Here is a 27,290-nt window from a genome sequence, read left to right on the forward strand (position 1 = left end):
CACCCCTTGCTCATTCCCCTCCACCCTTGGATACAGTGAGGACATAATAAGTAGAGCAGTGGGCCCTGGTGGAGCACACATATAGCTGGAGGACGTAACCTCTGCAGGTGACGCAACTGAAGGTGCTGGTGCCGGAGGCTGAGCAGTTAGCATAGAGTTCAGCTTGGACAGTTCAGACTCCCCAGGCGATCCAAAATTGGTTCAAGCTTGCCCCTCAAGAACCTTTCAGAGATCTTCTACTATGTCTGTGGATTTGTTGTTTTCTCCAGCCTCAGCGTCCAAACAGATGGAAGAAGTGGACAGATATAGCCTCTTCAGATTTAACCCATCTTCAACTCTCTTCCTTTTGGCTTTCTTGCCCTTTGCTTTAATTACACAAGGTCGACCTTGGAATTTCACCCCTCAGGCTCCTCAGTGAGAAGCAGTAACCGAGGGGCTCGGTGGTTTGACTACATGCCCTACCTTCCCAGCTTTCTTCTCTTTAGTAATAGACTCAACAACACTAGGTGCCTCTTTCATAGTCCCTGGACCTCTGGGAGATAAGGAGGGGAAAGTGAGGGACAGGTGGCCCTCCACCAGCTCAGTCTCCTTGCTGATAACCCCGACCTCCCTCTGCAGAAACCAGTCAACGGTGGTCCCAGGAGCAGAGTTGGGTGCGATCTCGATTCGTTTACGCTTCCCCAATAGAAGGACCCAGGAAGAATACCCCACGGAAGATATAAACAAAGAGGAAGTTGTTAACAGAACCATGTAGATGATGAGAGGGGTGGCCCAGCTGAGCCTCCGCAGGGCGATGACGGCCGAAGCCGGGCCCGCTCCTGGCCCTGGCATACACCCGGATGCCTCCTGCTTGAACATGTTGTGATTAAGTGCATTGTCCGCGAAAAGATGCCCACCTCCTGTGCTTGCAAGGTGGCTGTAGTGCCCCAACAGCAGTTTCTCCTGGCAGTATAAAACGCGCCTCCTGGAACACATTGCACTTCCGTGTACTGGCTGCGGAAAGAAGCCTGCCTCCTGGGCTTGCAAGCTTCCTGGAGGCTGTAGCCCCCCAACAGCAGTTTCTCGTAGCAGTATAAAATGCATTGCATGCCCACAGGAACGCATTGCGCTTCAGTGCGCTGGTCGCAGAAAGATGCCCGCCTTCTGGGCTTGCAAGGTGTCTGGGGGGCTGTATTCCCCCTGCAGCAGTTCCTCATGGCAGTGTAAAGCACTTCATAACGGGAGGTAATGGCAACCCCGCCTCTCATATGATCTGTTGGTTATTTTACAATTTTCAGGTATGCGGATAGTTTATTAGTGTTCACTTTTGTGATAATTTTATGCTGAGCACATCATGGGTAAAGTAAATGGGACCCTGTCATCTGGGATTGAAAGCGGACAGATCCAGCGCTTGCGAATAAATGTAGTTGCTCTGAGGAGTAAGTAAGAAAAGCCAGCTCACCTCATAGCAAATAGGCAGCATTTAAGACAGTGACCAACAGCATACAAGCGCCGACAGACTTGCCTTTGGCACACCAGAGGCAGGGCCTCATGCACATGCTCAATACGTGGTTCAGCTTCCTTTAATTATGTTACTGGGATATTAGAGGAATTGAAGATAAGGGAATCATTACTGGTTGTAACATTGGCAGCATGTTATTGTAGAGCGTAAATTGTGACACCTTCAAAAATACTAAGCGTGTTTCACCAAACCCAAGGAAGGAGTATAGTTACAGAACCCACAGAGGGTTGCAGTATATGAACAAAGCTTCTGTAGAGGCAACTACTAAGGATAATCTGTTTACGTCTTGTATGTTTTAGCGATCATATAAAATCATGAATAAATCTAATTTGAATTCAGTTTCTGTGCCACTAAATCATTAGATTCTCGGGTTAAGATTAATTGCTATTAACACAGTGATTGCATTACAGATATCTTGGTTTATGTGTAATTCATTTCTGCGCGCATTTGATCACATGTATCTTATGGCCTGATTTAGAGTTTGATGGGGAGAGGGTATTTAGTCACAAAAGTGGTGGTGAATACTTTGCCCCAAACCAACTGTCCTCCCACCCTATTTAGAGTCTAAAGAATTGACAACTTTCTGTGAACAAATCCCCCGTTGGCTCTTTTGAGGGAAAGCACCCTCAGGCAGCTCAAAAGAGTAGGGGCCATCTGTTGAAGGGCATAGAACCACCCACCTTATTTAGGGCAAACAGTATGAAGTATTTTTTGCTCTCTGTTACCTGGCAGTATAACCTGGCGATGAGAGGATGAAAAAAACACATAGTGACACCCATAACGAGGGGGGGAAACTCCTTGGGCGTGGTGGTGAATAGTTTTTTGTTTTCAGTAGCAAACGCCCACTCTTTGAAAAACAAAAACTGTAGTGTATTTTAGTGGCTGATAACCAAAATTAACAGCAGCTGTCCACCAAAACCTTAGTACCTTGACGGTAACTGCGTGGCTGGCAGTAATATCTAAATTTGGCAGATGATAGTCCGTCTGCCACACACTAGATCAGGACCTTAGTTTCTCTGTTAATTGTGCTCTGATCAATGGATTAGAAGATATCTTTGTTTTTTTGTCAAACTTTCTTTATTGAGTTTTAACAGGGCACGTTACCCTACAGAGATAATAAAGCGTGAATAAGATACCAAACATTGTCATAGAAACGCTAGTGTTACATTCAGATGCAAATAGATGGTGACATCTTCATTTTCTGTAACAGTACAGATACATCTGTCATTGAGTTAGTTTAACCATTTAATAGAGTCTTTGCCCAACTTATTTCCCCCACTCCGATATGTACCCCGAACAATGAACCATGAGTGGTCATAGTGAAGCCAAAAAAAGAGCGGAGTGGGTGGGAGCGGGTTGTTAGCGTGGGAGTCCCAAATGGGTAACCAAGGTCATTCCGGAGGTGGGTACCTGTGGGGGAATTAAATTTGAAAGCGGTGCAGTGCTCTTATGCGAGTGGGGCAGGTGGTGAGTGGGAGACCTTCCGACAGGTAAGTGACTAAAGAACCCCACTGATATTTATAGCTTTTATGTTTGTGTAGTAAAATATCTGTCATTCTCTCCATCATCAAGGCCTGCCAAAGTCTGGCTTGCCATTGAGTTATTGAAGGCACCATAGTTTTCTTCCAGGATGCTGCCAAAGCTATTTTAGTTGCTCCCAAATATAACCACATAATGGAGCGGTCACCGAAGCTTTGACGTCTCATCTTTTACCCCTAAAAGAGCAGAGCTAGGCGTAGGTGGACGTGCGCAACCCAGTATGGTTTTAATCTGTGCTAGTATTTCCGGCCATAAAGGTTGAATGATTGGACAATCCCATCATATGTGCCGGAAATTCGCAAGTAGCCCACACCCTCTCCAACATAAATCCAAAGTGTTGGGGTAGATGGTCTCGAGTTTAGTGGGGTAAAGATACCAATGCAATAATACCTTGTAATGTGTTTCCCTCATTCCCAGGAAATGGTTAAATCTGGGGATGTCTAGCTGTAGTTTTTGCCACTGTTTTTCTGCTACCGGCTCGCCAAGTATCTTCGTCCAGAATTCTCCCTGTCTCGGTTTGGTCATGGGGAAGGTGCCAAGTAAAAACGAACAGATATTGCCTTTAGTCCCTTCCGTGCGTCCTACAAACTTTTCAATGGGGGAGAGGTCTCTGTTAGCAGGAGGCCTCACGTTTGGATGAATGACCCCATGTTTCAGTTGGGTATAGTTATACTTTTCTGAGTCTGGTCGACACAAGTCTTGTTGGCTATTTTTGAAGGTGAGAATATCCCATTCATGGAATTGTTTGGAAATAGTGAGACATCCCCCCTCTCTCCGTAAGTTGAAAGGACCTGGTGTGAGTGCCGGTGGGAAGGCAGGGTTAAAGTGCACTGGGTTGTAAGGAAAAGGAAAGGTAGCCCATTCCGCCGTCTGGTTCACAGTGTCCTTTTAAAGTTGTTCTTGTGGGTGTGCTAAGGGAGGAGTTTGGGGATCAGTGATTTTTTTTATTTCCATAAGATATCCCTTATATAATGACCTACCACTTATCTATCCATATGGAGCCAGTGTATAGCCGATTCCTGTGGGGACCACTCTGCTATCATCCTTATTTGTGTTGCCTTACAGTGTAGGGAAAAGTCGGGCGATACCAGTCCGCCTGCCTCTTTCAGTTGTCTCAATAGTTTATAGGTGAGACAGACTCTGCGATCTTGCCAGATGAATCGGGTCGTTAGTGATTGAAGGTCAGACAAAAAGTATTGGCTCTGTTCGATTGGGAGTCCTTGGAATAGATACAAAATCCGTAGCAAAATAATCATTTTATTGCATCGATATGACCTAGCCACAATAAGTACGTGGATGCCCATCTTCTAAGGTCAGTTTTAAGTTGCTTTAGGAGTGGAGGGTAGTTAGCATGGTATAATGCAATTGGGGGGGGGGTGGTCACCAACAAAAGTTCTCACGAAGAGTTGAGTTATCCAGACAAGTTGCTTCCAATGCAGCCTTTATTTTTTTCCATACAACGGAAAACAGCCAACGTGTTTCTTTCGCCACATGTGAACTTCCTCAGGACTGTAAAACAAACATATTCAAAATGCATGTATTGCTCAATTGCGACATTGCTCATTGCCATAAACCCAAACATAATAGGACAACTTCGACAATATAATTGAGTGTTTAAGGACAAAACACAGGAAAAAATACCCGAAATTCCCCAATACCACATACAAAAAAACATTCAAAAAGTATGAATCCCCTCAGTGCATGTTAAATACTGTTGAAAAATACATATAAAACCTATACCAGTGAGCAAAAAAATTAAACCATGGGTCTCCTCTGTAGCCCTTATTTAACACCCATATTTCATCCAAAACCTTTGTGTGGAAAAATTGACTATTCCATTCCATATTTCAAAATTTGATAGTTAGGCATATACCATTATATTAGTGATTGGTATATGTTTGTTAATGCCCTTGTGTATAACCATACTCATATACTGCTATAGCATAGCGTTAGAACAAACAGGGCCTTAAGTAGGTTAGGTTGTTAAACATATTGTGCACCCCTATGGAATACTGCCAGGTGGTGCTTATAACATCATTTACTTATTGTGGCGTATTAGACATTATTTATTTATAGAATCTTACCCCAAATAAAACCGATGGTGAGTTTAATAAACATACCCCCTCTCAGTGTGACCAAAGGGCAACCATTCATATTAAATACCCTTAATGCTTTGTAAGGAACGTTGTAATCTCAAAATATATCAACTTGACAGAATTGACTGAGTATGTTCACTTGCAATGTCCATTTATATCACATATAGTAACTCCTAAAATTATAAAAAAACATATGAAATATAACCACCATTAACCATCCCTAAAAAACTTTACAATTTGATATACCCATAATTACGAGCTAAGACGTAATTGATTCCAAAGTTGAGTGTGCTTCCAAATTACACAGGCTTATTAGTAGCTGATTGACCACCTGATCATTAAAATGCAGTGATGGTATTCCCAGACTGTGATACCAACTCCTTTAACCACAAATTATTGTGCTACCCGAGGAATCAAACACTTTACAAATGTTGATAAAATATCGTGCAATATTGCGCAATCCATTTCGACCAGGAGGCATTTCCTAAAGTAAACGAGTTCAGACCATTTCAGCTTGAAAAACTGACACCCTCATGCCAAAAATAGTAACGCAACTTTTAAACCCAAACTAAACTCATCCTTAAATCAATATACAGAAGAAAGGTCATATTGTGTGAACCCAGCAGTGTTCAAGCTCACTTCATCCATTTCTGCTGCCTTACGTTCCAAACAAACCAAGCATGGGCCTTTAAAGACAACCAATGTCGGAGCATTAACAAATATTTCCCAATCAAATGCAAAATATTATTCCCAGTGGTTGAAAAAGAAAAGCTATTTATGGCCAGTTTCAGATTAAGTGCAATCTAGATAGCCACAATAAGCCACCCTCATAAATCTTCTGGTTGCTGAGTAAGACGCCATGGTAAATTACGTGGCCCACCAATTAGACTTCTATTTAAATGTTATACGGTGGTCACATGGTTAGGCTATTTAACCCCTTCGCTGCCAAGCCTTTTCCCCCTCAGGTGCCAAGCCTTTTTTTGGCTATTTGGGGCAGTTCGCGCTTAGGCCCTCATAACTTTTTGTCCACATAAGCTACCCATGCCAAATTTGTGTCCTTTTTTTTCCAACTTCATAGGGATTCTAGAAGTACCCAGAGTTTGTGGGTTCCCCTTGAGGAGAAGAAAGAAATTATCCAAAATACAGCAAAACGTTTTTTTTTTTTTTTAAATGGGGAAAAAGGGTCAGCATAAGAAGGCTTATGTTTTTTCCCCTGAAAATGACATCAACAAAGGGTTTGCAGTGCTAAAATCACCTTCTTTCCAGCTTTCAGGAACAGCCAGACTTGAATCAGAAAACCACATTTTTCAACACTACTTTGGCATTTTACTGGGACAAACCCTTTATTTTTTGTGCTTTTAGCCTCCTTCCAATTAGTGACAGAAATGGGTGTGAAACCAATGCTGGATCCCGGACAGCTAAACATTTCTAAAAAGTATCCAAAATTCTGAATTCAGCAAGGGGTCATTTGTGTAGATCCTACAAGGTTTTCCTACAGAAAATAACAGCTGAAATAAAACAAATATTGAAATTAAAAAAGCAGCTGTTTTTCTCCACGATTTACTCTGTAACTTTTTCCTGCGATGTCAGATTTTCCAAAGCAATATACCGTTACGTCTGCTGGGCGCTTCTGGTTGCGGGGATATATAGGGCTTGTAGGTTCATCAAGAACCCTAGGTACCCAGATCCAATAAATGAGCTGCACCTTGCAATGGGTTTTTATTGTATACTGGGTATACAGCAATGCATTTGGTGAAATATAAAGAGTGACAAATAGGTATCAAGGAAACCTTTGTATTTCCAAAATGAGCACAGGATAAGGTGTTGAGAAGCAGTGGTTATTTGCACATCTCTGAATTCCGCAGTCCCCATACTAGCATGTGAATTACAGGGCATTTCTCAAATAGACGTCTTTTTTACACAATGTCTTACATTTGGAAGGAAAAAATGTAGAGAAAGACAAGGGGCAATAACACTTGTTCTTCTATATGTGTTCCCCCAAGTCTCCCGATAAAAATGGTAACTCACTTGCGTTGGTAGGCCTAATGGCCGCGACAGGAAACGCAGCATGGACACATGACATTTTTACATTGAAATCTGACGTGTTTTTTGGAAAGTACCTAGCTGTGGATTTTGGCCTCTAGCTCAGCTGGCACCTTGGTAAACCCACCAAACCTGTGCATTTTTCTAAACTAGACACCTAGGGGAATCCAGGATGGGGTGACTTGTGGGGCTCTCACCAGGTTCTGTTACCCAGAATTCTTTGCAAACCTCAAAATTTGGCAAAAAATAACACTTTTTCCCTCACATTTCGGTGATAGAAAGTTCTGGAATCTGAGAGGAGCCACAAATTTCCTTCCACTCACCGTTCCTCCAAGTCTCCCGACAAAAATGGTACCTCACTTGTGTGGGTAGGCCTAGTGCCTGCGACAGGAAATGCCCCAAAACACAACATGAACACATCACATTTCCCCAAAGAAAACTGACCTGTTTTTTGCAAAGTGCCTAGCTGTTGATTTTGGCCTCTAGCTCAGCCGGCACCTAGGGAAACCTAGCAAACCTATGTTTTTGAAAAGTAGACACCCAGGGTAATTCAGAATGGGGTGACTTGTGGGGCTCTCGCCAGGTTCTGTTACCCAGAATCCTTTGCAAACCTCACAATTTGGCAAAAAAACACTTGATGGTACTTTCGTACAGCTAGGAATTAGTAGGTTTTCAGGGTTTTATTAATAAATCCAACACTGGCATCAGTGTGGGTTTATTATTCTGAGATGTTTGATACCAAACATCCCAGGATTCAGAGAAGCCATCATGTAGCTGGGTAACCCGTAATGACCAGTGTCGATCACTTGCATTAATATTGGCTTCCCTGTACACTTACTATGTCTCTGAATCAACTGAGACATAGCAGGGGCATATCTGTTCATGCTTATAGGCTCTCACATATGCCTGGATGCACCCTGCCTTAGGGGTGACTTACACCTGGCATATGCAGTGCTAAGGGACCTGGCACACATGGTTATCTGGGTGTGTAACTCCCTCACCCTGACTAGAGTGGTGGGTTCTGCCTGGCTTAGGTGTATACCCTAGCCAACCAGAAACCCCATTTCTAACAGTGGGGTACTGCAAATAGAACCCAGCTCCCTACCACCACCATTGGATCTAAGGTGTGAGGGTTGTCCAGTCTAGTGTGAGCTCTACAAGGGTCTGGTCTGATAGTGCAATTGTGGGGAAATTGGTCACCAGAATAGAGTGTTGCAATGATTGACTTATAAATATATAACTGAGTCTTGAATATGTAAGTGGGCGTCTGAGGGAAAAAAGTATAGTCTTGCGTGGAAAAGTGTGTTGTCCTCCAAGCATCTATCAAGCATCTAGCAAACCTATTGATTGGAGGTCCTGCTTTGGGGCTTTAGTGAAGCTTCCAGCTATAGAGCATGTGGATGGGTGTTATCTAGTGCTGGATCCCAGATAAGAATAGTGTCTCCCATTAGTATGATTTCCCCCTCTGCAAACCCCCAAAAGAGTGAGGAATGAGTGAGGAAAGGTAGCTTGTGCTGAATAGGGGGTACAAACTGAGGCGATTGTGCATGTCCTGCCAATTCATTCCCTATTCACCATTATTATTATTCCCTTCTTATTGTATTTGCTGCCTGTCGTTTGAAATTTAAGAGGTGAATGAAAGAGGAGGGATCCCCCTCCCCACCAAAACACAGCAATACAGTTCCACTCATGGAGTAAAAAGTTGTAAACAACAAAACAATAACATTTGGGAACCCTGGTTCCCTAATATTCATGTAGTACCGGGATAAGTCGCATAAGTGCGAGCGCGTAGGTCGTAAACCATATAAGCATTCTTGCTATGTAAATCCAATATTAAGGTAATGAGAATTTAAAGAAGATCAAGTCAGACAGGTAGGTCTCTGGGGTTTCAGTGTTGATTATGTAGTCTTTCAGTGAAAGAGTGGCAGGTTGTACACAGACCAGGATTATACTTCCAGATAGGGGCCTACCGTGCAGGTATGAGACAGGCTTCAGTTTAGTTCAAATCGGTATTCAAATGTTAGTTTTTTTCTGAAAATCTTTCTCCTGATAAAGTAAAAAGAAACATGAGTGACCATATTAACCTGGGGCCCAGCGTATCCCTTGTCGTCTGGGATGTTGTTTTGAAAGCCATTGTGTGCGTTCTGCCCCAGTCTTGGGGCTCATAGATGGGTCTTCCGAATTGTCCTCAAAGTGTGTCCAGTTCAGAGATTGTCACCCCAAGCAATGCTGTGGCGTCTGCTATGTTCATGAATGATGTGTTTAGTTTTGGTACTCAAAGGCTCGGCCATAATAATAAGTCCATGTGTACGTGATGTGGCCCTGGCATAGTTTGTCAGCGATCGGTGGGAACTGCAGCCGTCGGGCTAAAGTAGCTGGAGCAATATCCTGGAACATGTAATGCCTTAGATGGATATTTCTTCTATTTTTCTCGTAGGTTGCAAAATTGCGTCCTTCACTTTGAAAGAGTGTAGCTTTGCCAGGACATCGCTGGGTCGTTGCCCTTCACCCTATATCAGTGGGCCACCTCAGTGGACACGATCAAGTTCTTAGTGCTGCTCTTTTCCAGAGTTTCTGAGAATAGGCCTACTATGAATACCTCTAGGTCTGGACTTTCCTCTCTCCTCCAAATTTCGTAGGCAAATGTTATCTTGCTGTGAGCGATTTTTCTATGTCTTCACATTTCAGTATTACAGCTTGGCGGTGTTCCTTAAGGTGGTCTGAGCAGCCCTCTAGGCGATCCACTCGTTGTTCAAGAGTCTTGCATTTACCTTGGTGGTCAAGTGCACGGGTTCCAATAGAGTTTACATCTTGTTGTAGGCTAGTGAGTTTAGAGTTGAGATCGGATCAAAAGATTTCCAAAGAGGTGATGAGGTCTGCTTTGAGTTCTTTTCTGAATTCTCTTTTAAATTCTTGAAGGGAGGAAAGAAGATCTTCCTTAGTTTTTATTTTTAAAATATTTTTTTATTAACATTTTATCATTCAATAAACAGTATTATGTTTACAGCACCATCTTGTTTGCTTCGTGTTAGTGCATAACAGTGTTAATATCACTACTGTCTACATTGTTTGAATGTTCTACTTCATTAATTATTCGATAACCTTTATACTTTAAACGTATGCAAGAATAGAACATCAGTGGCGCTTCTTCTCGTATGGGTTGCCCAATTGGCCTAGTGTAGCAGAGTCATGTTTTTCTAGCTATTATACAACACCTTTAACTCGTTTCAAACATTAATTAACTTAAACTTAAACACGATGGCAAAGTAGGGTGTGGAGGCTGCTAATGCAGGGGGATGCCATTCCTTGGCTTTTCCAGTATGTATGGTGTCATTACTCATAGACTTGTCTGGTTTCAGGTGGGTGGGGCGTCTACCGGGTCCAGCCTGTCTGTTAATCAATGTCATGGGCTCTGTCCCCTGTTGTCCGCCTTTTGTTTAATCTCAGCCTTATCGTGTCTTCCCTTATCATGTCCTAGAGGGCGAGGCAACATTTCCTCCCTTCCTATGTTTATCCAGTCTCCACTCCTGTTGGAGTGTCTGCGTCCGCTGTTCTCAATATATTGTCCCAGCTTGTCATTGCTACTTCCCATTTCTGTGCTATAGGGTGGCGACGCAGTCCCCTCCCCTCCTCGCTCTTCAGGACCTGGAGTTCGGCTCTAGCCCATGTTGTAACGTCTTGTCTCCACCCAACCCGGGGGGGCCGAAACTGTGCCTTCCAGTTCTTTGTGATCTGTCTCCTATATAATACCAGTGCCAGATTCAGAAATCGGGTTTCCACTCTTCCCCGCGGCAACCCATTCCCAAAGCCCATCAAACATCTGTCAGGGGTCGGAGTCAGGTTCATATTAAGGAGTCTCGATAGGTCGGACATCACCTCTTCCCACCCCAGTTGGATCTCTGGACAGGTCCATACCATGTGGTCAAAATTTGCGTCTACGTTTTTACATCTGGGGCACACCCTAGGAACTCCCCCATAGATTACTGTTAGCCGATGTGGGGTGAGGTACGTTCTGTGGAGATAATTATATTGTATATATCTCAGGCGCGTACTGCGAGCGACGGACCGGGGGTAAGCCAAAGCTCTGTTCCATTCCGCATCTGACGGTTCCCTACCGACTGTCCTCCCCCATCTCTCTCTCAGTGGCCGCAGGGAATCTAGTGCATCCTCAACTTGAACTCGGTATAATTTAGATATCAGATGGGACTCATCTCCTGATGTCAATAGGAGATGCAGCACCCTGTGGGTGGCTGGTTCGCGTTGACCGTGATCCAGTGCGTTTTCAGCTCATGTATCAGTTTATGATACATAAGGAACTGACCCGGGGAGACTCCACTGTCAACAAGATTAGTGAAAGACCTCAACACTCCCTCCTGAAACAGGTCTCCCACCGTTTCTATTCCTGCTCTCCTCCAGGTTCCGAGGCTCATGCCTCCCAGGTTCCTCTCACCAGCCTCGATCGTAAGTACCGCCAGGGGTAGGGCCGGAGAGTACGGGGGGACAGTGCCATCCCTTTTCACGCACCTCTTCCAACATGCTGACGCCACTTTTGTCATCGGGCTGTGCATGTGGGGATTAAGCTTCCTATTTGTCATTCGAGTAATGAACTGATTTATGTCCTCCACTACTTGGTCGGCGTACCTCTCCAGGTGACCGTTACCTGTGAGCCACCCGGCAACCCATTGCAGCTGGGATGCCAGGTAGTAGGCTTCAAAATCTGGTGCTCCTAGACCCCCCTTGTTAGTTGGCCTGCATAGTATCTGGAGCGAGGTGCGTCTACGGCCATCATCCCATATAAGTTCCCTGAGTAGGGTGTTTAGTTCACGAAACCACGCTGTTGGAATCAGAAGGGGCAGGTTAGCGAAGTAGTATAGAAGCCGGGGCAGCATTACCATTTTGGACAATGCTACTCTGGCCATTATCGTCAATTTCAGCGATCGCCAGAACCCCACCGAGGACTTCAGAGATCGTAGAGCTCTGCCCAGGTTACCCTCGCGCAAGTCTGCCCTGTCGTGAAACACCTGTATGCCCAAGTACTTAAAGGTTCGAGGGGCCCAAATCATATCCCCAGGGCATGTTGTCGGGCGTTCGCCGCCCGGAGCCATAGGGAACACGCATGTCTTGCTACGGTTGAGGCAAAGTCCAGATATGTTCCCATAGTTCTCCAGCACTCCCAGCGCCCATGGGAGATCCTTCTCTCCGTCCCTAAGGTAGACAAGTATATCGTCAGCATATAGCGAGATGATATGTTCTTGGTGTCCCCATTCCACTCCTCTACCCACGCCCTCCCGCCGCATCTGGGACGCCAGCGGCTCGATGGCCAGGGCGAATAACAGTGGGGACAATGGGCAGCCTTGTCTGGTTCCCCTGTGAATTGGGTAAGTTCCGGATACTGTTTTACCTGTTCTCACTCTTGCCAGCGGTGACGTGTACAACAAGTCCACCCATTTGACCCAATCTTCACCCATTCCCATACGGAGCATCACTGCTCTCAAGTAGTCCCATCTGATCGAGTCAAATGCCTTCTCAAAATCCACCGCGAGCAACACCCCTGCTGCAGGTTTCATGTCGCTAGGCATATTCAGGACCGCAAAGAGACGTCTCAGGTTTAAGGAGGTGCTGCGATTCGGGACGAAACCATTCTGGTCTACATGTACCAGAGTTGGTACAAGAGGGAGTAAACGGTTGGCCAAGATCTTGCTTAGTATTTTAAAATCACTGTTTAGCATTGACAGGGGGCGGAAGTCAGTCACCGAGGGTTGCCTAGATTTTGTCTTAGGGAGTGGGACTACCATTGCCTCTCTCATGGTGCACGGCATTATCCCATTCTGTAGCGATTCTGTATACATCTCTACCAACTGGGGGGTCAGTTGCTTCTCGAATTTTTTATAAAAGTCCATGGGGAGGCCGTCTGTTCCCGGGGTCTTCCCTGAGGCTAATTGAGCTATAGCTTCACTGACCTCCGCCACCGTCACTGGGCCCCCCAGCCTAAAGATCTTCCTTAGTTAATGCCATTTCGCTCACTTTGGCTGCAGTATAGCGCGAGTCTCTTGCTTCGGTTGATTAAAAATAACAACACTGTTAGTTTGTGGCTTTTTCGGAGGCATGTAGCGTGCAGTTAAGGATTTGAGAATATGGGTAGTGAGCAGGAACTCTCAATGGCAGCCCCCAATAGAGCATGAGGGGTCACGTGGTGGGTCACGGTCCCTGCATTATTTCCTTATCACTCATTAGGCAGAGAGTAGTGATAGTGAATTATTCTGTCCATATGGCTGCTGGTTCACCCCCTTGGTGAGGCTCTAAGGAGCTAGAGGCTTCGAGCCTGTTTCTCAGTCAATTTCGTCAAGTCTATGTGGTCTGATTAAATGGAGGAGCTCTTTTACGAGGAGGGAGCTGGCATATACTGCTTTACTACAATTTGGTAAAGCCTACTATATAGATTTCATCATTTCCTTCATGGAGTTTGGTGGTGGTGAGTAAAAAAACAGAGTGCACGTAACCGGTTGCCACTAGTCTCATTAGGCTCTCAGAGGTACATAGGGACAGAACTGCAAGCGCTAGAGTGACCTAAGGAGTGTTCATGTTGTTTCCAATGCTGCTTCGATGTAGGTTTCTAGGTGGTGTTTCACTGTGCCGTGGCAGGGAGGGAGAGTTTCGCCATCGCTGCTGGGGTATTATTACAATGTGGACCAGTCTGTGCCACCATGAGGGTGCCATCCTGCATGGGTGCCATATTAAAGTAGGCAATAAAGAAAGTGTGCTGCAGTTTGGTGTAAAAATTTCCTTGGTAAAGCTTTTCCCTAAAAAAGGAGTTTGCCACTTGCCTTCGTCAATGGGAGTGAGTTTAATGTCAGCCAGAGCACAGTGCAGGTCGTCAGCCACGTTCGTGTTCACGGTCACAGCAGCGGGTTCACTCACGTCGCAGCCATTACTCTGCGGCAATGTAGGTCACCAGCGTTTCTAAAAGGGCTGGCCCGGAGCTGTTACAATCATTATTGTTTTAGCATCCTTCAGAGTTTCCCACTGCTCCGACATCAGCAATAAGCATTAGCGGGCATATTTGCGGTGAGAGACTCCATTACTTTGCTTTTGTTGAGAGAATGCAGCAGAGCTCGAGCAGGTTACATCCGCTCGGCCAAGTCTGTTGACCACAGCCCCGCTATCTTTGTTTTTTGGCATATCCACGCTGTAAGTAGATCACAAGTATCACTGTTTGAGTTTTAAACTGTGCCTATGGGACCTTCGATCTGTTGCAAAAATATACACTGAAACATTCATCAAGGAGTTGGTTTGATTGTACTCTCTGACCTGAATTCTTTGTTCCTCTTCAGTCTTCCCATTGCACATCCCCGAAAAGCCAGTGTGCCTTTCAGTCACTGTTACTAAACTTTGGAATTCTCTTCTTTTTATATTTCTGATTGATGCCTGATACCCTTGTTTGTACAAAGCTTCTAAAACCTTGGCAATTTGTTCAATAAAACCTTAACCCCTGGCTGCAGCTTCCTCTCTCTTAGCACCAGAAAATGATAATTGGTATTGCTGTGCTCCTCAAATAACCGAATGAATACATAAATAAATGTCATAGAAGCATTCTCACTTATCCCAATACATGCTGTGGAAATCACCATTTAATGATAGATGTCTTTATGTCAGTGTCAGTTCATGGTGTAATCATTGTATTACACATCCAGGTTTTTGTATTTATCCATGTTGTCAGCAGAGTCATGTTAACCAATTTTACCTATGTTTCTTCATGTGTGTTTGGTAATTGGATTACAGATATCTCGGTGTCAATTATAATTTTTGTTGTGAACATTGTTAGTGGCTGATTAACAGTGTGCTCTGGACCTCATTACAGGGTTGCAAATGTTTTTGTTCATATATGAATAAAATACCGTGGTCACTAGATTATGTTTATATTATTTCTAAGCTAATGCGCTGTGACTATCACTTCCAGTTGCGTTCCTGGCTGTTCTAACTTCATTTCCATATAGCAAAACAAACAAATTGATTGTTTTTTTAATGCTGATATTTGAATTTTGTGGCTTATAAAATGCTAATACTTATTTTTGTTTTCTCCTGTAAGTGAAAGAAATTCAGAATACAAGCAATGGTCAAAGGAATATCGCTCACACCAAGAATTGCAATTCAACTTTTGAGACATTAACCCTCTGAAAACTACGAAACAGTTGTCGGAAACTTTGCGAAGCTCTACAGCTGTTACTGATGTGCGCTGTTTGCACAAACCACTTTTTTTCTGTGCAGAATTGGTAGCAGACACCAATGGAATGATGTGTCTGATGAATGTGACATATTACATCACAGCAAAGGAGTAAGGAATATCTCATGAATATGACAACATATTAACAGTCCAAGGAACTCTAATGAAGTGACCTACAAAGGAGAAAGGCCACACAAATGTATAGAATGTAATAAGTCTTTCCAGGCTAAAGTAACCAGGTTAACAACAGACGATTTATACACTGGACACTAGCCACAGAACAATCTACTTATTGCTGTCTTCTGCATAAAAGGCAACTCTAACAATACATCAGAATATCCCCTCAGTAGAGGCTAGCACAGAGCGTTGCCCTGTAAATAAACTCTGAAAATGAGAAGAGTACAGAATATGAGAAATGGCTTTCTTATAATAAATCACATGTGCCATAAAGAAAAGAGATCATAACTGAGCACTAAATGTGCTTTAAAAATGCCAACTAATGCCTTAATATTGACTTTATACTGACGAGAAAGGAAATAAGAGACCGCTAGAATGGAGAAGTGATACCTCCAAGCTATTAACTTAGCTGAGCACCTATACACAGTGGGAATATCAGTAGAAAGGATTTACCTAATTTGTGAAGGCAAAGACACTTACTTTGCAGTTCTAATATTAGTGCTAAGAATTTACTTTGTAGAGAAGTTATTTTTCATTTATATGTGTAAGTAACATTTAGCTAACAAGAAAGTACTAACCTGGACAGACACAGGAGAAGCTACATGCGTTTACTCAGTATCTCTGCAATTACAAGAATGTAATTATTTAAACATAGTGTATGCATAATGGAGGAGGTGCACAAATGCCCTAAATGTGACAGATTTCTATATAAATACACATATGGAAAACAAATCAAGGACATCACTGCTTATTAAGACACAATAAATCTACAATGTTTACCAAGCCTTTTATTAGAAAAAGCCAGTTGATGGTAGGCAAACAAAACCATACGGAAGAAGAAACATTTCAATGCCTCAAATGTAAAGGTTTTATCAAAAATGGTTTGCTCATTGGACAAAAGTCTGGCTACGCTGAACCAAGACCATATACATGCACTGGGTATGACCAGGTGTGGTTTCCAAAGGGACCGCTGATTACACATCAACAAACTCCTACTGGTAAGAAACCATGTGAATGTTCTGAATGTGACAAGACTTTCAATCAAAAGGGTGACCTAGTACTACATCACAGAAATCACACAAGAGACAAACCATATAAATGTTCTGAGTGTGACAAGACTTTCAAGGAAAAGCAAGATTTATCATCACATGAGAGAATTCACACTGGGGAAAAACCATATAGATGTTCTGAATGTAATAAGGCTTTCTGTCAAAAAATACATCTGATAAGACATCAGAGATCACACACTGGCGAGAAACCGTACAAATGTTCTGAGTGTGACAAGACTTTCAAGGAAAAGGGTGATTTATCATCACATGAGAGAATTCACACTGGGGAAAAACCATATAGATGTTCTGAATGTAATAAGGCTTTCCGTCAAAAAACACATCTGATAAGACATCAGAGAACACACTCTGGCGAGAAACCGCATAAATGTTCTGAGTGTGACAAGTGTTTCATTGGAAAGAGCCAGCTGATAATACATCAAAGAAATCACACCGGCAAGAAACCATATAAATGTTCTGAATGTGACAAGACTTTCAAGGAAAAGAGTGAGTTATCATCACATGAGAGAATTCACACTGGGGAAAAACCATATAGATGTTCTGAATGTAATAAGGCTTACCGTCAAAATTCAGTTCTGATAAGACATCAGAGAACACACACTGGCGAGAAACCCTATAAATGTTCTGAATGTGACAAGTGTTTCATTGGAAAGAGCCAGCTGATAATACATCAAAGAAATCACACCGGTGAGACACCATATAAATGTTCTGAATGTGAAAAAACTTTCAAGGAAAAGAGTGAGTTATCATCACATGAGAGAATTCACACTGGGGAAAAACCATATAGATGTTCTGAATGTAATAAGGCTTTCCGTCAAAATTCAGTTCTGATAAGACATCAGAGAACACATGCTGGCGAGAAACCACATAAATGTTCTGAGTGTGATAAGTGTTTCATCACAAAGAGCCACCTAATAATACATCAAAGAAATCACACCGGCAAGAAACCATACAAATGTTCTGAATGTGACAAGACTTTCAAGGAAAAGAGTGAGTTATCATCACATGAGAGAATTCACACTGGGGAAAAACCATATAGATGTTCTGAATGTAATAAGGCTTTCTGTCTTAAAGAAAATCTGATAAGACATCAGAAAACACACACTGGGGAGAAACCATATAAATGTTTTGAGTGTGACAAGTGTTTCATCACAAAAGGCCAGTTAATAATACATCAAAGAAATCACACTGGCGAGAAACCATATAAATGCTCTGAATGTGACAAGACCTTCAAGCAAAAGGGTGATTTATCATCACATGAGAGAATTCACACTGGGGAAAAACCATATAGATGTTCTGAATGTAATAAGGCTTTCCGTCAAAAAATACATCTGATAGGACATCAGAGATCACACACTGGCGAGAAACCCTACAAATGTTCTGAGTGTGACAAGACTTTCAAGGAAAAGGGTGGTTTATCATCACATGAGAGAATTCACACTGGGGAAAAACCATATAGATGTTCTGAATGTAATAAGGCTTTCCGTCAAAAAACACATCAGATAAGACATCAGAGAACACACGTTGGCGAGAAACCACATAAATGTTCTGAGTGTGATAAGTGTTTCATCACAAAGAGCCAGCTGATAATACATCAAAGAAATCACACCGGCAAGAAACCATACAAATGTTCTGAATGTGACAAGACTTTCAAGGAAAAGAGTGAGTTATCATCACATGAGAGAATTCACACTGGGGAAAAACCATATAGATGTTCTGAATGTAATAGGGCTTTCCGTCACAATTCAGTTCTGATAAGACATCAGAGGACACACGCTGGCGAGAAACCACATAAATGTTCTGAGTGTGACAAATGTTTCATCAGAAAGGGCCACCTAATAATACATCAAAGAAATCACACCGGTGAGACACCATATAAATGTTCTGAGTGTGACAAGTGTTTCACTGGAAAGGGCCAGCTAATAATACATCAAAGAAATCATACCGGCGAGAAACCATATAAATGTTCTGAGTGTGACAAGTGTTTCACTGGAAAGGGCCAGCTAGTAATACATCAAAGAAATCACACTGGCGAGAAACCATATAAATGTTCGGAATGTCAAAAAGCTTTTAAGGGAATAAGTGGACTATCCAGTCACCAGAGAACTCACACCGGTGAGAAACCATATAAATGTTCTAAATGTGAGAAGACTATCAGTACAAAGGCACTGCTGATAATACATCAGAGAGTTCACAGTGGTGAGAAACCATATAAATGTTCTGAATGTTCTAAAGCTTTCAGACAAAAAGGTAATCTGTTGCATCACCTGAGAAGCCACACATCTTGAGTACATGTGATAATCCAGTGACAAATGAGAGAATTTTCCACAGAGAAATCCTGTACGTTTACTTAATGTGACAACGCTTTCAAGGAAAAGGAGCATGTGTCACTCCATCTGAGAAGAGATAAAGGAAAGAAATCATAGGATTGTACTAAGGGCGTGATTACGAGTTGCTGCGTTATTTATCTCCCCTTACAAATAATTATACCACGCTGTACGTTATTTATCAAGTGTAATAAATAACACCTTTACAAGTTTATGGGGAATACCATGCGGACGGATTTTGGTGTTTAACGCACCAAAATCTGCATTATATTGTAAATACAGTACGTTTCCCCATGTTAAATTTCGGTAGGTTTGACCTGCTGAAATTTAACAAAGGTTGAGTTTTCAATGCATCTGATAAATATCGGATGCATTAAATACTTTCAAACTTGTAATTCGGACTAATGCGTAAACAGGGGGTTGCATTACAAGCAACTTGTAATCTGGCCCTTCATGTGAAAAGTCTTTCACTACATAGGGTGATCATATGACAGTCACCGTAAACTGAAATCATGTAAATATTCTGAATTTCACAAAATATTTTTTTTTATAAAGATGTCACTAATAATACACAAGAGGACTCACATTAGTGTGTAACCGCATGGATGTTGTGAATGTGCCAAGACCTTCAAGTAAAAAAAGTCCTCTCTTATGGCATTAGACAGTCCCTACTAGGGAAATCAGAAAATCCTCTAAATATTGTGCATTTTAACAAGAATTCAATTGAAAAGTTATACCTGATGCTGAGTAGATGGAGGCTTGGGCATTGAGGAACATTGCATCACTACAGGAAACTATCCTTCATCTACAGAACTACTTGCAACAGCAGTGACTTAAATGGCGATAAAACTAATTGTTGATTTCATCATTGCATGTGGCCATCCAAGTTACATTTCAAAACTGTTATAAAGACACCGAGTACATGAATCAGGAATACACGCAGAAAAGCTGAATAACCATTTAAGCAACAGAGCAAGCAAAAGGAAACTATACAATTGGGTGGAACTTGACATATAGTGAAAAGTACAGAAACCTCATACTGATTAAAGTAGAGGCATAAACAGTTATATGTGGTTATAAAAAGACAAAATGAAATCCAGAAATCATGGGTTACTCATAACATACCATACAAAGTTCTGCCCATTACCAGTAAAGGATGAGCGTCTTTCATCTAATCTTGTTCACTATTTGGGAGTGATTGTTGACAACAAACTGAGGCCTGCGAAAACATCTACACATGCTGCCTTCTCATGCTAAAACACTGATTGTGCACAGAGTGATCTTGAGTAGGTTTGACTATTGCAGTTATCTCCTCTTAGGTGCCCCAGACTTCCTAATAAGCAGATTATATGGTGTTCAAGCCGCCGCGGCCAAACTGGCTTTAAACCGGCCCGGATGCCTTGAAGGAACTACATTGGCTACCAGTCAAACAGAGGATATTCTGTAAGTCCTTATGTATTGTTTTTAAAACTCTTCAAGGTGCTGGACCTATTCCATTGCAAAACCGGTTTAAAAAATATTCACCTAGGGGATATCTTAGATCCTCCTCATCCAACCTTAGTTACAAAACCAATTTCAAGAAAAACAGACAATAAGGACGGCATTTTCAGTGAAAGCAGCCCAACTATAGAATCAGCTTCCTGCTGCCCTCAGACTCTCAACAAACCATTTACGCTTCAGGGAAGCCTTGAAAACCTGGCTTTTTCCTCAGTAATTTCCTGTGCCCTTTCTTGGACAGTCGGTGCAGCCGGACTTTCCCTCTGGTATTTAGGGTTCCCAGCGCTATTATACTTTTTTGGTGATACGTGTGCTTTATAAATACATATAATAATTTAGTTAACATTCTGCTACATGATTTACTAAATGTGTAGAGAAAAACTGAACAATCCGAAAGATGCAGAATCTTCAATACCGGAAAGATACAGCAGATGGTGGCCACTTTACCAGATTCCAGTATCATTCCATATACTAGATTACAGTACGGCCGAAACACTGGGATCACAAGCTAAAGGAAATTACAATTATTTCTAAACTGCTGTTTTACCACCACATTCTGCAGTCGAGCAAAATCAAATATATAACATAAAATACACCTCTATATTTTAAGAATGCTTGAAATTGAGCTTTTGACTTCAAGGTGCTACATACATATTTGTGAGCATAAATCAATTTTGGAGACATTATTAAATTAACAGAAACTTTTAATTAGATCTGAAAACCAGTCAATTTCTTTGCAGTCTCTTGTTTGCACGGCCACTTCAGGGCTGTAGGCACACAGTGAGCAAAGATAGCTGGGACAAACAAATCTGAGACAATGGGACAGATCTGTTCCTGGAAATGTTTTTCAAATTCCTTCCATTCACCCTTCCTGAGCCTGCTTGTTGCTGTTTATTGCATCACTGCATTTTTACAATAGTTTCTCTCAAGATCTGTCATTTACAAAATTGCAAAAAGACCAGCTCTCCCCTAAATATTTGTTTGTGTTGCCTTTAGATGTAGTTAGTGTAATAAAATCGAAGAGCCCATCTCAAGGAGCTTGGGGAGTTGTCAGTAATACTTAAAGCAGCCTCAGATGCATAACAAGATCCTTGTCCTGTATAGTTTGTACTTAGTACATGCCTTCGCCTTGGAAGCGGAGTGTAGGTCCTAGTTTAAAGAGAAGAGGCTAAAAAGATACTGAAAACTACAGATTTGTTGCATGGTTATTTACTGGGTAGGAGGATGTGATAATGATATCATGATCAGATGTAACTGAGGCACGTGAAGGAACATTGTGTTCTGCTGCTTTATAAACATGCATTTCAGTTGCCCCTGACAAGAGCATGGACACCAATAGTTTTGCAAAAGAATAAAATGTTATTATACACAAGACATTTGTATTGAGAACACATTGAGAAACTTAAAAGAGAATACACATTCAAACAAGATTCAAGTAGGATTACATTTTGGTGTTCCTGCTTTCTGACCTAGATTTGGCAAATTTTCTAAAGTGGTTATAACAAGGATTAATCTTTCCTCAAACAGTGGCTAATCTGGCTGTGTCATTATTGAACAGAACTGAGGGCCATTTATTTTAAAATCATTTTAGATTAATTTATACTTGGATTTCCTCCAGCTTCCCTAGTGACAGAATCAACCATGAAGGGAGGATTTTCTCACAGCTGCCATACACCATTGTCAGCCTCCATTTTTGAGTGAAACTAATCATATACACCCCTCCTTTCTTCTGATGAGCTCATTGATATCTGTGTGTTTCAGCTGCCAGCGATGGTCTAATCTGCTCTTTGCCCTCTAGGCTTCCCCTCACACTAGCCCCTGGAGCTCTAGCACACTCAACACACAGTCCTGAAGATCTCAACAGGCAGATGTCTCATGCTGGGGACACAAACAGCTCCCCTGCTCTATGTGTAGCTGGGTCCAGCAGAGGATCTCAAGAAGCTTGCAGATGGGTCCATTGCTCCGGAGCACACCTCTCAAACCACGGGAACGGAATTATCCAGGTCAAGCAGCAGTCTTTGCCATACACGTTCATTCTTAGCCTTATAAAGGGGAAAGTTTTGTTCATTGATAAAGGGTCTGCAAAATGTCCATCGTGACACTGAAAAAACAGAAACGTGCATGGCAAATGCTCCTTTTTATTTCCACCTCCCAAGTGACTACGGTAAGATGTTTAAAAACTGATTTGAGTAGGTTGGAAAGCAAAACGCCTTTAATCTGAGTAGCTGGACTCACTCAGACTTATAATGACTTTACAAGTACTTGGGTGAGTAGGAAGGTGAGTTAATTGCATTTTTGCATACAAGGGGTAAGTGAACACTGCTAAAGGGACTGTATGTCTGATGAAAACCTGCTTGACGAGTTCCCATTTAACAATCCCTTTTTAAAGCACCCTGTCCATGAAAAATACAGTTAACATGTAATTTTCTTTTTCCACAAAACTGTATTATTAAAACACCATCATGATGAATACCTTTGTTCCCATAGATCACTGAGCAGGAATGCATGGAAGAGGCTTACCTGTCAAGCGCACTCTGCTTTTAAGTGTTTGAAGAGGCTCTTCTCACACAAAGCACACAAAGGTCAGCACTTAACAAGGAGGACTGTAGGATTCATGATCCACATGTACAACAAGGTTGTATCAGTAAGTTTATTAAACTGTCTACAAGTATAGGTACAAAGTTCCACATATACAAAAAAAACCTAAAAGGAGCTAGAGTTTAATACAGATTAGCCCTTCTCTTAATCCACCTGATGGAATACTCACACACTTAGAACACTCAGCAGCGCACAATCCATCTCCCAATTAGCCTATTTAAGCATGCCTGATTCACACAGCAATCCTTTACACCAAGATTCAGCTCAGACGTGAATACATTTGACACACCTACGTAAGTGTAATGTTTCAACAAGCATCACACATGAATTCTTAAATAGGAATTTTCCATGATAAAGCAGAATTTTATATAGCTTTACAGCCCGCCAAAGTGGGCTATACCGGGCATTAAAGGCCACCTCCAGCTTGGCTCGGGCCTTTAACAATAGAGCGCGCCTTTAATTGCCGGTATAGCCCAGATACAGCAAGCTATAAAGCTATTAGAACATTCAGCCCCATCAGGGCAGAATGTTCTAATTTGTAAAACAAAGCCGTCACGGACCCCAGTGGGGTTGATATCCCTGGGGATCAGTGAGACCTTTGTTCACAGCTGTTGCTGTGAGCTGCAAACAATGGAATGTTGGGGCCCCGGGACTCATACCAGCCATTAGAAGCCCAGAGCACTCCATTGTGTCCACTGGAGTGCTTAACATTCCAGTGTTGCTTTTTTCATTACAGTATTCTCCAAAATTAGGGTCCACTGTTTATTTTATATAGTTACATTTTCGACCCTTGGTATTTCATGAAACAAAAATCTAGTAACTGAGCAATTATGAAATCATTTACTCTCTAAGATGTCTTGATGGTGTTCTACAAAGTAAAGGGTGCATATTATCTAAATCATGTTTATAGGATGCGCAAAATCATCGTGTGTCCTTCCATATGTACTGCAGGTTAGGTTAGTAAGCTCTATTTTGGTTTGTTCTCTCAAAGATGATGTGCACAAGAAAGGACACATATAGAGAGTTTTTTTCTGAATGTATAGACTTCTGTACAAAAAAGAGGATCTGAAATTGGATAGATCATACAAGTATTAGTGTGTCTTGTGTTTGAGCACTGCTACAGGTCACATTTTGTATAGTTCACCAATCTTAGTTTGATTCACCCAAGTGATGTGCATGGCTAAAGGATGCGTACATGAAGAGGATGAACCATGTTGTTGTTTTAAGGCTTTAAACAAAGTTTTTTGGCTTTCAGATTTTCTCTGAGGAGATGGCAAGGCTTGACCAGGAAATGGCTTGTTTGAAAGCTGACTTCTCTGATACCTTAAACAAACTTTACAGCATTGGTGGTTTAAAGTTCCTCACAAAAGTTTTTTCTTGGCAGCCATATTGCGCAGCATGTCAAATTCTACATAGTAACATGAAGGGAATTCTGGATTCTGAACAGTATCTGTACATGCACATGCCAATTACATAAGAAGGTGTCCCGTCGTCAGATGCTTTTCTGATGGGGAGAGTGCTACTGTGTACCATAATAGTGGCTTCATTTACTATACTGCCTTTTAATGGCATAGAAGAGGTGTGCATTTGCGTCTCTTCGGTTGATGCATTGCCTTGATTTTTTTCTAATTCAGCAATGGCTGTTGATTGGAGGAAGTCACGTATTTTATTCCACACACTGCTCTTAAATCGATGTAATGCTGATCAGTTGATATCAATCTTGAAACCTGTGTCTAGGCTTTTTGGTTCTGTATTATTGTGGCTCATTGCAACTGGTATAATTCCTTTAGTCGTTCCATTAGGTTTAAAAAGCTTTTTCTTCTGTCAATTAATTTACGTAATCCCAAATGTTTGTGCTTGATTTTTCATCTACATCAATTAAACGTATTGTTCTGTATGAGCTTGGTTCTGAGATCTCACCTTTGTTTTTAGAGGTATGACCAAGGTTGTTTTGCCACATCTCTGGAAAGCATACTGTACTTTATTGAGTGTAAACTGCCTGCCAGGATGATTGAATGTGGGTCCTCAGGTCTTTGATGTTCAGTGTTTGCACTATGGCCATGGCTATCATTGTAGAGATATGTTTGACAATATGCTGCCCATTTTTAAGCTGCTATAGTTGAGCTCATATTATTTTGCTCATTCCCTGTCCATTTGCAACCAGTAACCAGAGTGACCTAGCATTGCTTACAACTGCTTCCTGGATAAAGAGATACCATTGCTGCTTTTCACATTGATTTTTATTAGTTTGAATTAGCTTTTTGTACCCTGTTGTAATGTTATTGATGGTTGTAATATAATTTTGCCTTAAGGTATGATGGAGCTCCGATGTCGTTTTTTTTGGCCTCATCATCATCATCAATCAGTGTTGATTTTCTGTTTTTCCTTATTAAGATTGTTGGCGGAAATTTGACGTGATAGCCATGGCACAACTTTTCCTATAGGTTCCTCCTAGGTTCTAATAAAATGTGCCAGATCTGAAGATGTGTTTTACTCCTCACAAACGCCTCCACTGTTGCTTGATCGATTTGAAGATATTGAGACATGAAGAATGACAGATGCTCTATGTGAACCATTCCATAACATATCCTCGTTTTGATTCACAAGTTCCAATTCTGCATTGGGATATGGTACACAATCTATGTGTTTTATGTCAAGCAGAAAAATAAAACTTAGCAGAGTATGATCACTCTGTAGGCTCCATGGTATTACTATTACCACCAGGTGTTTGAGTTGGTATAGTTGTACAAAAATGATTACAAATTGAGCTATTCTCGAGTTGAAAGTTGGTGTTGATGATGAGTTTGCCGAAATGGTGCTCAGGGTTGATGTTAACTTGTTTTTAAGGAAGAACTCTTCCAGGCTAGCATTTTCTTTGTTTTTCTAGGAAAGTCTTAGGGGATGATTGGGATGGTAATGTCCCTTGCAGGGTGTACAGATGTGTCCCATTCCCTATGTCCCCTAGTGATATTATTTGCGATCTGGTTTTTTATTTTAGCAGTGGTTTCACTCTCATCTAGAGTGCAGAGGACTACACCTACCCCTTGACATGAAAAATGCCCTGGACCTGTCCTGTGACCTGGATGGGTGCTCCCTCTAAGCATCTCATAATTTCACTGGCAGTGGACTACTGTCATTTGTCTAGACTATAGAGCTGGGGTGGCAGTTTTGCTATTCAGTGGTTGTGACCCAACCTCTTTATCTGTGTCACTGGAGTAGAGGCCTACTGGTGCATTTGTGTAAAGTACAGATTTAAGCATTAACATACCATGTGTATGTTGTGCATGTTTGTAAGTGTGGCCTCTTCGGTACATGTATTTAATTTCTGAGTAAACCCCAGTAATATAGGTGTGTGGGATCCTGGGATCCACTATGAATGCCTTTGGCCTGGCCTTGGGCACACGATGAAAGTGAGTTTGCTTTCCAAGACATTGAACATATATTGCTGACATCCCTGAAGCTGAGGGGAGGATACCTAGACGCTGGAGTAGCAAGCGAGGACACAAGGTTTTTTTTATTGTTTTTATTCTTCTTCACTGGGAGGATCTGCTGATTAGTCTTCTTGTAGCACTGTCGTTTGGTAGATGGTGGAGATGAAGAATGGGACTGCAGACTCTGTTGTTCTAGGTGAAAAGGGCCCCTTATGTGAGGCCAGCCTTTTTACTTTCCCTGGATCACTTTTCACTGAGACTGACAACATCCGGGCACAGAAAGCTCATTCCTCTTTATACCTCTATTATGAGTGTTCCATGCTGGAGACTACTTTCCTGTGAAGAGCATCGATCTATGCTAAGGCTGTGTCAGGGTTAGAACCACACCAAATGGTTTCTTGAAGTGCAGACAGTGAACCACATACTCTATCTGCTTTGACTGTATAAACGTGGGAGCCACTGACCCACTTGTTGCTCCAGTACCAGGTTCTCTATGATCAAGGAAGGGGGTGGTCTACAGAGATCTCAAAGAACTGTTGTGCAACCAGAGCTCTCATCATGTCACCGCATTAAAAGAATCAGCCAGACGTCACCATCACAGGACACCATCATTTAAATCAATGGAAACTGTACTTTTAATAATAAGCATTCATTATAATGGTAAACGTTATCTCTTCAATGACCATATTTTCAATAAAGCATTTTCATTGACAACCAAATTTGAGTCTGAGTCATTCTTCACATTCTACAGAGCACAAAATGCAATTGCAGGGCCAACTTCAAGGGGTCCCTG

General features: G+C 42.0%; 1 pseudogene; it reads left to right on the forward strand.

Annotated features, from left to right (window-relative positions):
- LOC138248893 (zinc finger protein 850-like) overlaps positions 1-27,216 on the forward strand; it is a 200,477-nt pseudogene extending 173,261 nt beyond the window's left edge.
- The last annotated feature ends 74 nt before the right edge of the window (positions 27,217-27,290 follow it).

This window comes from Pleurodeles waltl, chromosome 8 (assembly GCF_031143425.1).
Source record: "Pleurodeles waltl isolate 20211129_DDA chromosome 8, aPleWal1.hap1.20221129, whole genome shotgun sequence".
Lineage (NCBI taxonomy): Eukaryota > Metazoa > Chordata > Amphibia > Caudata > Salamandridae > Pleurodeles > Pleurodeles waltl.